We start from the raw sequence: 8,763 nt of genomic DNA, 5'->3' as shown, positions 1-8,763 counted from the left end.
GATTATGGTACAAGGGACAATAAATAAAAAAAGTCTCTCAAAAAGGACACAGAATGGTGAAATTTGAGCCTGGCCTCAGGCTGGAATCACACATGCAGATTTTGTGGCAGTTTTTCCTTTCAGCCAAAGCCAGGAGTGGATCTAAAAAAACGGGAAAGTATAAGGGTATGAGGGTTTTCAGCCGGTTTTCGGGCCATAAACATCACAAAAAATGGCTGAAAAATCGGAAGCAGAATGCCTCCAAACATCTGCCCATTGATTTCAATGGGAAAAACGGTGTTCTATTCCGACGGCCGCAAAAAAGAAGTGCATGTCACTTCTTCAGCCGTTTTTCATAGACTATAGAAAAACAGCTCCAAAAACGGCCGTAAAAAACTCTGCGAAAAACGCGAGTGGCTTAAAAAACGTCTGAAAATCAGGAGCTGTTTTCCCCTTAACCCCTTCCCGACATTTGCCGTATGGGTACGTCATGGAAAGCATTGACTTCCCGCATCTTGACGTACCTATACGCCGAATGTTTGGGACCGGCTCAGAAGCTGAGCCGGTGCCATCATCACCGGATCTCAGCTGTATCTTACAGCTGAGATCCGGCTGTAATGGCGGGGACCGAAATTAGCTTCGATCCCCGCCATTAACCCCTTAAGTGCAGCGCTCAAACGCGATCGCTGCACTTAAGGTGTTTGCAGCTCATCGGAACCCCAGCAATGAAATTGCCGAGGTTCCGGTGGCTGCAATGGCAACCGGAGGCCTAATACTGGCCTCCTGGTCTGCCAAGCACCGAAGCCGGTCAAGATCCGCCCGGCGGCGGAGCCTGATCGGCTTCCGTAGCTGCCGGCAAGATGGCGCCGGGTCAGGAGCTGATCCGGCGTCATCAGCGGTGGAAGTCAGCTGTACTGTACAGCTGACATCCACCTGTATCGGCAGGAACCGGAGCTAGCTCCGATCCCTGGCATTAACCCCTTCGATGCAGCAATCGAAAGCGATTGCTGCATCGTAGCGGTTACTAGCAGATCGCCAGCCCTGTCAGGCAATCAGGACTGGCGACTGCTGTTATGGCAACAGGAGACACAATGGTCTCCTGCTCTGCCATTACGGAAGCCGATTTAGGCCCCGCCGGGAGGCGAAGCCTAATCGGCTTGCTGTCAGTGAATGACTGACAGATCTAATACATTGCACTACATAGGTAGTGCAATGTATTAGAAAAAAATAAATCTGACCGTTGGACCTTCAAGTCCCCTAGTGGGACTTGAGAAAAAGTGTAAAAAAAGTGCAAAAAATAAAAGTTTGAAAACAATAAAAGTTTCAAGTAATCAAATAAAACACAATCGACCTTTTACACTTATCAAGTCCTTTATTATTGAAAAATAATAATAAACCATATGTATTTGGTATCGCCGCGACCGTAACGACCTGAGGTATCAAAATATTATATTATTTATTGCACGCGGTGAACGGCGTAAAAAAAAAACGTAAAAAACGTTACTAGAGTTTCTGTTTTTTGGTCACTTTGCCCTACAAATATTAGAATAAAAAGTGATCAAAGAGTCGCACGTATTCAAAAATGGTACCTATAAAAACTATAGCTCGTCCCGCAAAAAACAAGCCCTCATACACCTCCGTCGACAAAAAAATTAAAAAGTTATGGTTCTCACAACTTGGCGACAGAAAAAATACATTCTTTTTACAAAAGTAATTTTATTGTGCAAAAAGTTGTAAAACATAAAAAAGTTCTATAAATTAGGTATCGCCAGAATCATACTGACCCACAGAATAAAGTTAACATGTAATTTATAACGCATGGTGAACGCTGTATAAAAAAAAAACGAAAAAAGCTGTGCCAGAATTGCGTTTTTTTGTTTACCTGGCATCCCAAAAAATAGGATAAAAGGTGATCAAAAAGTTGCATGTACCCCAAAATGGTACCAATAATAACTACAGCTCGTCCCGCAACAAACCAGCCCTCATTCCACTACGTCTATGAAAAATAAAATTAGTTATGGCTCCAATAAGTCAGGAAATAAAAAAATATGCAGTTGTGCCCGAGGGGAACATTTCTTTCGTTTGAAGAGGCGATTTATCAAGGACCTAAAATTAGGGAACCATGAAAGGGAGGGCCCAAACATATCTGCTGGAAGCGACGGTGCCCGTATTATACCAGGACAACACTTTCCCAGCAAAATTCCCCAAACTACAAAAGGTGCGGAGTGTGGACCAAAAGGGGGATAATAAAGGACGCCATATATCAGTGCGACACCGGCCTGTGCAGAAAGGATTGCTTCACAGCGTAACACACATCTATGGATTATTTTATTGTTTTTTTTTTACCCCATTATTATACCACCTGACTATGCCCCTTATATACTCCACCCGGCTTACATATGCCCTACATTATAAATGGAATGACCAGTAAGACTCCAAACAAAACTACTACCAAGCAAAATCCACGCTCCAAAAGCCAAATGGCGTTTCCTCCCATATGAACCCTACAGCGTCCCCAAACAGCAGTTTCCTTCCACATATATGGCACCGTCATACTCGGGAGAACCCTTATAGCAATTTTTGGGGTGTGTGTCTCCAGTGGCATAAGCTGGGCACGACATATTTGCCACTGAATGGCATATCTAGGGAAAAATATAAATTTTTAATTTGCACCATCCACAGCGCATTCATTTATGGAAAAGACCTGTGGGGTGAAAATGCTCACTACACCTCTTAATAAATGCCTTGAGGGGTGCAGTTTCCAAATGGGGTCACTTCTCAGGGGTTTCTTTTTATTATTTCACATCTGAGCCTCTGCAGTTGTGAACCAATACTCTGTAAATCGCCAAATTAGGCCTCAATTTTACATGGTTCGCTTTCACTCCTGAGCCTGGTCGACTGTCCAGGCAAGAGATTAGGGCCACATGTAGGGTGTTTCTAAAACCAGGAAACCCAGCATAATAATTAGAGAGCTGTCTTGTTATGGTGGCACAAGCTGGGCACCACATATTGTCCACATATCTGTGGAAAAAAATCCCATTTTCACTCTGCAACATCGAGTTCACACTAATTTCTACAAAACACCTGCAGGGTTAACATGCTCACTACACCACTAGGTAAATGCATTGAGGGGTGTAGTTTCCAAAATTGGGTCACTTCTGGGGGGTTTCCACTGTTTTGGGCCCACAGGCGCCCAGAAACCAATCCAGCAACATCTGCACTCCAAATGGCGGTCCTTCCCTTCTGAGCCCTGCCGTGTGCCCAAACAGCAGTTTATGACCACATATGGGGTATTGCCGTACTCGGGAGAAATTGCTTTACAAATGTTGGGTTCTTTTTTTCCTTTATTTGTTGCGAAAATGAAAAAATTTGAGCTAAGGCTAAGTCTTATTGAAGAAAAAGGATTGTTTTTATTTTCACTGCCCAATTCTAATAAATTCTATGAAACATCTGTGGGGTCAAAATGCTCACTACGCCCCTAGATGAATTCCTCAAGAGGTGTAGTTTCCTAAATGGTGTCACTTTTTGGGCGTTTTCATTGTTTTTTCCCCTCAGGGGCTTTGCAAATGTGACAAGGCCTCCGCAAACCATTCCTGCTCAATGTGATCTTCAAAAGCCAAATAGCGCTCTTTCCCTTCTAAGCCACGCCGTGTCCCCAAACAGCCGTTTATTATCACATATGGGGCATTGTTTTACTCGGGAGAAATTGCTTTACAAATTTTGTGGTGCGTTTTCTCCTTCAGTCCTTGTGGAAATGAGAAAAAATAAGCTAAACCTACATTTTCTTTGAAAAAATGTAGATTTTTATTTTCAGGGCCTACTTCCAATAATTTATGCAAAAAAACTGTGCGGTCAAATCGCTCACTATACCCCTAGATAATTTCCTCAATGGGTGTAGTTTCCAAAATGGGGTCACTTGTGCGGGGTTTCCACTGTTTTGTCCCCTCAGGGGCTTTGTAAATGTGACATGGCCTCCGCAAACCATTCCTGCTAAACTTGAGCTCCAAAAGAAAATTGCGCTCTTTCCCTTCTCAGCCTCGCCGTGTCTCCAAACAGCCGTTTATTACCACATGTGGGGTATTGTTTTACTCGGGAGAAATTGCTTTACAAATTTTACGGTGCTTTTTCTCCTTTAGTCCTTGTGAAAATGAGAAAAAAAATCGTTTTGGCACCGCAAGAGCCCTTCAAACCTGACATGGTGCCTAAAATGTATTCTAACAAAAATAAGGCCCCAAAATCCACTAGGTGTTCCTTTGCTTCTGAGGCCGGTGCTTCAGTCCAGTAGCACGCTAGGGCCACATGTGGGATATTTCCTAAAACTGCAGAAACTGGGCAACAAATATTGAGTTGCATTTCTCTGGTAAAACCTTCTGTGTTATAAAAAAAATTGTATTAAAAATTTATTTCTGCAAAAAAATATGAAATTTGTAAATTTCACCTCTACTTTGCTTTAATTCCTGTGAAATGTGTAAAGGGTTAAGACATTTTCTAAATGCTGTTTTGAATACTTTGAGGGGTGAAGTTTTTAAAATGGGGTGACTTTTTGGGGGTTTCTAATATATAAGGCCCTCAAAGCCACTTCACAACTGATCTGGCCCCTGTAAAAATGGCCTTTTGAAATTTTCTTGAAAATGTGAGAAATTGCTGCTAAAGTTCTAAGCCTTGTGATGTCATAGAAAAATAAAAGGATGTTCAAAAAACAATGCCAATCTAAAGTAGACATATGGGGGATGTTAATTAGCAACAATTTTGTGTGTTATAACTGCCTGTCTTACAAGCAGATACATTTAAATTGAGAAAAATGCTAATTTTTGCAATTTTTCGCTAAATTTTGGTGCTTTTCACAATTAAATACTGAACATATCGAGCAAATTTTGCCAGTAACTTAAAGTCCAATGTGTCACGAGAAAACAATCTCAGAATCGCTTGGATAGGTGAAAGCATTCCGGAGTTATTACCACATAAAGTGACACATGTCAGATTTGAAAAATGAGGCTCGGTCAGGAAGGTCAAAAGTGGCTAAAGAGGGAAGGGGTTAAAAACAGATTCGTATTTTCAGATGTTTTTTTTATTTTGTGTGTGTACATACCCTAAAGGAAAGATTGATAAATTTCCTCTCTTTTTGTATCCACTCCTGTGTTTTGCTAAAAAAAACTGCATGTGTGATGATAGCCTAAGAATACATTCACACATGCAGGTTTTGATCAGGTTTTGTTCAGGTTTTTTTTATGCAGTTTATGAAGCCAAAATCAAGAGTGTGTTCAAATAAGTGGAGAAGTAGAACTGACCTTTAAGGCTCGTCCACACGTAACGGAATAGCTGCGTATTTTACATCTGGAATTGCGGATGGAAAATATGCAGCAGAATACAGTAGCAGCAAAGTGGGTGAGATTTAACAAATCTCATCCACGCACTGCGTAAAAATTACGTACAGAAGTGCGTGTTTTTGGTACTGCAGCATGTCAATCCTTGTTGGGGAAAGTGGACTAAATTGCTGCATTTTTCAGAGGAGACATCACCATCCCCCAGCAATGAGAAAAACGCAGCAAAATACGCATCATTTTTTGCAGTGAAAAACGCAAGAAATGGTGCGGTTTTTCCGTAGCGGAATTTCTGCTAGTTTCTGCTAAATTTCTGCAGCAATTCTGTTATGTGTGGACAAGCCCTTATACTTTTCCTCCCTCTTGGTTTTGGCTTCAAAAATTGCATAAAAAAACCTGAACAAAACCTAATATTAAAAAAAAGCAATTCATATGATTTATCTAGACTTTAAAGTGTTATTAAGGCCCTGTACACATGGAGTATTATGCAGGCAGAAAAAATGTGCCTCAAAATTCCTTCAGGAAAAAAGAGCTCATACTTACCTCCTCGGTCTTCTCTGCGCGTGGTCTCCTCCGTCTTCTCTGCGCGTGGTCTCCTCCGTCTTCTATGCGCGTAGTCTGGCCTCCTACGATGACGTTGCAGGCCATTGATTTCAATGGGGCCGTTCACACATGCAGGAGTTTTCACGCAGCGAGAGTTTGCTGCGTGAAACTTAGTGCATGTCCTATATTGGTGCGTTTTCACCCACTTACGCGCCCATTGATGTCAATGGGTGCGTTAAAACCACGCACCGCACACGGTTGCACATGCGTGTGCGGTGCGTGATTTGCGCATCAATTCAATTGAAAATAATAATAAAAGTGCTTTGCAAGTGCGTGAATAACGCATGCCACTCGCAACACACACTAATGCATAACGCAATGCACACGGACCAGATTCTGATAAGCTTGTGTGAATGTAGCCTAAATTGACATGCTGTGGATTTCAATTTATAAACATTTACGCTGCGGTTTTTTTCCACAACGTGGGTATGAGATTTTCTTCATCTCATTCACTTTGCTGCTAATGTAAATGCTGCGCCATTTCCGCACAGAATTCTGTTGCTAAAAGGTAAAAATGAAAATGTCTGGGGGTTAAAAAGCAGTAAAAATGTCAATACGCTGCAATACATAGGCACATAGGCATTTGAGTGTATTGTACCTGCGGCCAAACGATCTGGCGCTCAAATCTAGAATTATAATTTTTTTTAAAGAAACTGGTCTCATAAATTATTGCAGTGGCAAAAACGCAAATGAAACGATGTAAAGGACATATGGCATCCAGTTTAGCAAAAGAAGGGCATACTGCCACGTGCAGCGCCGTACTTGGATGTGCCTGAAGACTTGGAGCTTGACTACCCTACGTTTCTCCTACAATGGGACCTTGTGAGCTTGTTTGGAGGTTCTAGCAGGGGAGCGCAGCTACTCGTATACCCTTGACCGAAGATCGGTGCTTCATCTACCGGGGACAGCCATCCTCTTCGACCGAGCGCGCAGCTTCGGGAGGGACGCACATGGAGCGGTGAGGGAGGAAGGGGACACCCGCCTAGCCAGCCAGATCAGCCGAATCAACCCTAGCGATCAATGGGGTGACAGATGTCGCAGCCAGATCGCCCTCACATCCAACTACACAGGGAGCAGCTCTGCTATTTATGTGCCTAGTCGGACTGAGAATCTTAACTTAGGGTGAGTGCTGGTCAGCTGCAAAGTGACTGGTAGTATTGATTTGTCAATGTAGAATTCCTCCTGCTACGTTCCATATGATATACGGCAACAATCACAATTATTTTCTATTTCATTTTATCTTTTCATTCTACATATATCCCATAGTACTATGGGATATATGTAAATCTGCGCCGGCCCCATTGGCCAATGCTCAAACTTACCGTTCCTATTTGTCAGTGCTTCTCACACCCCTCACGTGTCACACAACATTCAGGATCCAGCCCCTTCTCTCGCGTCCGCAGAGAACTGATGAACGCTGTTCGCTGTTAAACCACTAGAGGGCGAAGTGAGTGGCTGATAGAGTTCACTACCCCATGAAGATGCATAGGGTGCGTCTGAACCCAACGTTGTGAAGATAGTGACACAGTATACTGTGCAGATAATATGGCTCACTGCAAGTAGGGCAATTCTTAACTCTGTAATACTATTTATTGACCAGCGGCTTGAATGTATGCCCCTCTTACTTTCTGTAGTCATAATTGCAATTATATGCTGTGTGTGATGACAGTGCTGTATAAGATGTATATGCTGTGTGTGATGACAGTGCTGTATAATATGTATATGGTATGTGTGATGACAGTGATGTATAATATGTATATGGTATGTGTGATGACAGTGCTGTATAACATGTATATGCTGTGTGTGATGACAGTGCTGTATAACATGTATATGCTGTGTGTGATGACAGTGCTGTATAACATGTATATGCTGTGTGTGATGACAGTGCTGTATAACATGTATATGGTATGTGTGATGACAGTGCTGTATAACATGTATATGCTGTGTGTGATGACAGTGCTGTATAACATGTATATGGTATGTGTGATGACAGTGCTGTATAACATGCATATGGTATGTGTGATGACAGTGCTGTATAACATGTATATGCTGTGTGTGATGACAGTGCTGTATAATATGTATATGGTATGTGTGATGACAGTGATGTATAATATGTATATGGTATGTGTGATGACAGTGCTGTATAACATGCATATGGTATGTGTGATGACAGTGCTGTATAACATGTATATGCTGTGTGTGATGACAGTGCTGTATAATATGTATATGCTGTGTGTGATGACAGTGCTGTATAACATGTATATGGTATGTGTGATGACAGTGCTGTATAACATGTATATTCTGTGTGTGATGGCAGTGCTGTATAACATGTATATGCTGTGTGTGATGACAGTGCTGTATAACATGTATATTCTGTGTGTGATGACAGTGCTGTATAATATGTATATGCTGTGTGTGATGACAGTGCTGTATAACATGTATATGGTATGTGTGATGACAGTGCTGTATAACATGTATATGCTGTGTGTGATGACAGTGCTGTATAATATGTATATGCTGTGTGTGATGACAGTGCTGTATAACATGTATATGCTGTGTGTGATGACAGTGATGTATAATATGTATATGGTATGTGTGATGACAGTGCTGTATAACATGTATATGCTGTGTGTGATGACAGTGCTGTATAACATGTATATGCTGTGTGTGATGACAGTGCTTTATAACATGTATATGGTATGTGTGATGACTGCTGTATAAGATGTATATGCTGTGTGTGATGACAGTGCTGTATAACATGTATATGCTGTGTGTGATGACAGTGCTGTATAACATGTATATGGTATGTGTGATGACAGTGCTGTATAACATGTATATTCTGTGTGTGATGGCAGTGCTG

At 41.8% G+C, this 8,763-nt stretch overlaps 1 protein-coding gene across 1 annotated transcript in view; it reads left to right on the top strand.

Moving 5' to 3' along the window:
* Window positions 1-7,389: 7,389 nt before the first annotated feature.
* LOC142759604 (glutathione S-transferase 3-like) overlaps window positions 7,390-8,763 on the top strand; it is a 62,765-nt gene continuing 61,391 nt past the window's right edge. The window contains exon 1 of the mRNA XM_075861946.1: window positions 7,390-7,462. The gene's annotated coding sequence lies outside the window, so the exon portion shown is untranslated. The remainder of the gene's footprint in view (window positions 7,463-8,763) is intronic.

Source organism: Rhinoderma darwinii, chromosome 4 (assembly GCF_050947455.1).
Source record: "Rhinoderma darwinii isolate aRhiDar2 chromosome 4, aRhiDar2.hap1, whole genome shotgun sequence".
NCBI lineage: Eukaryota > Metazoa > Chordata > Amphibia > Anura > Rhinodermatidae > Rhinoderma > Rhinoderma darwinii.
Note: the sequence above shows the minus strand (reverse complement) of the source record. Positions and strands in the feature narration are given on the sequence as shown.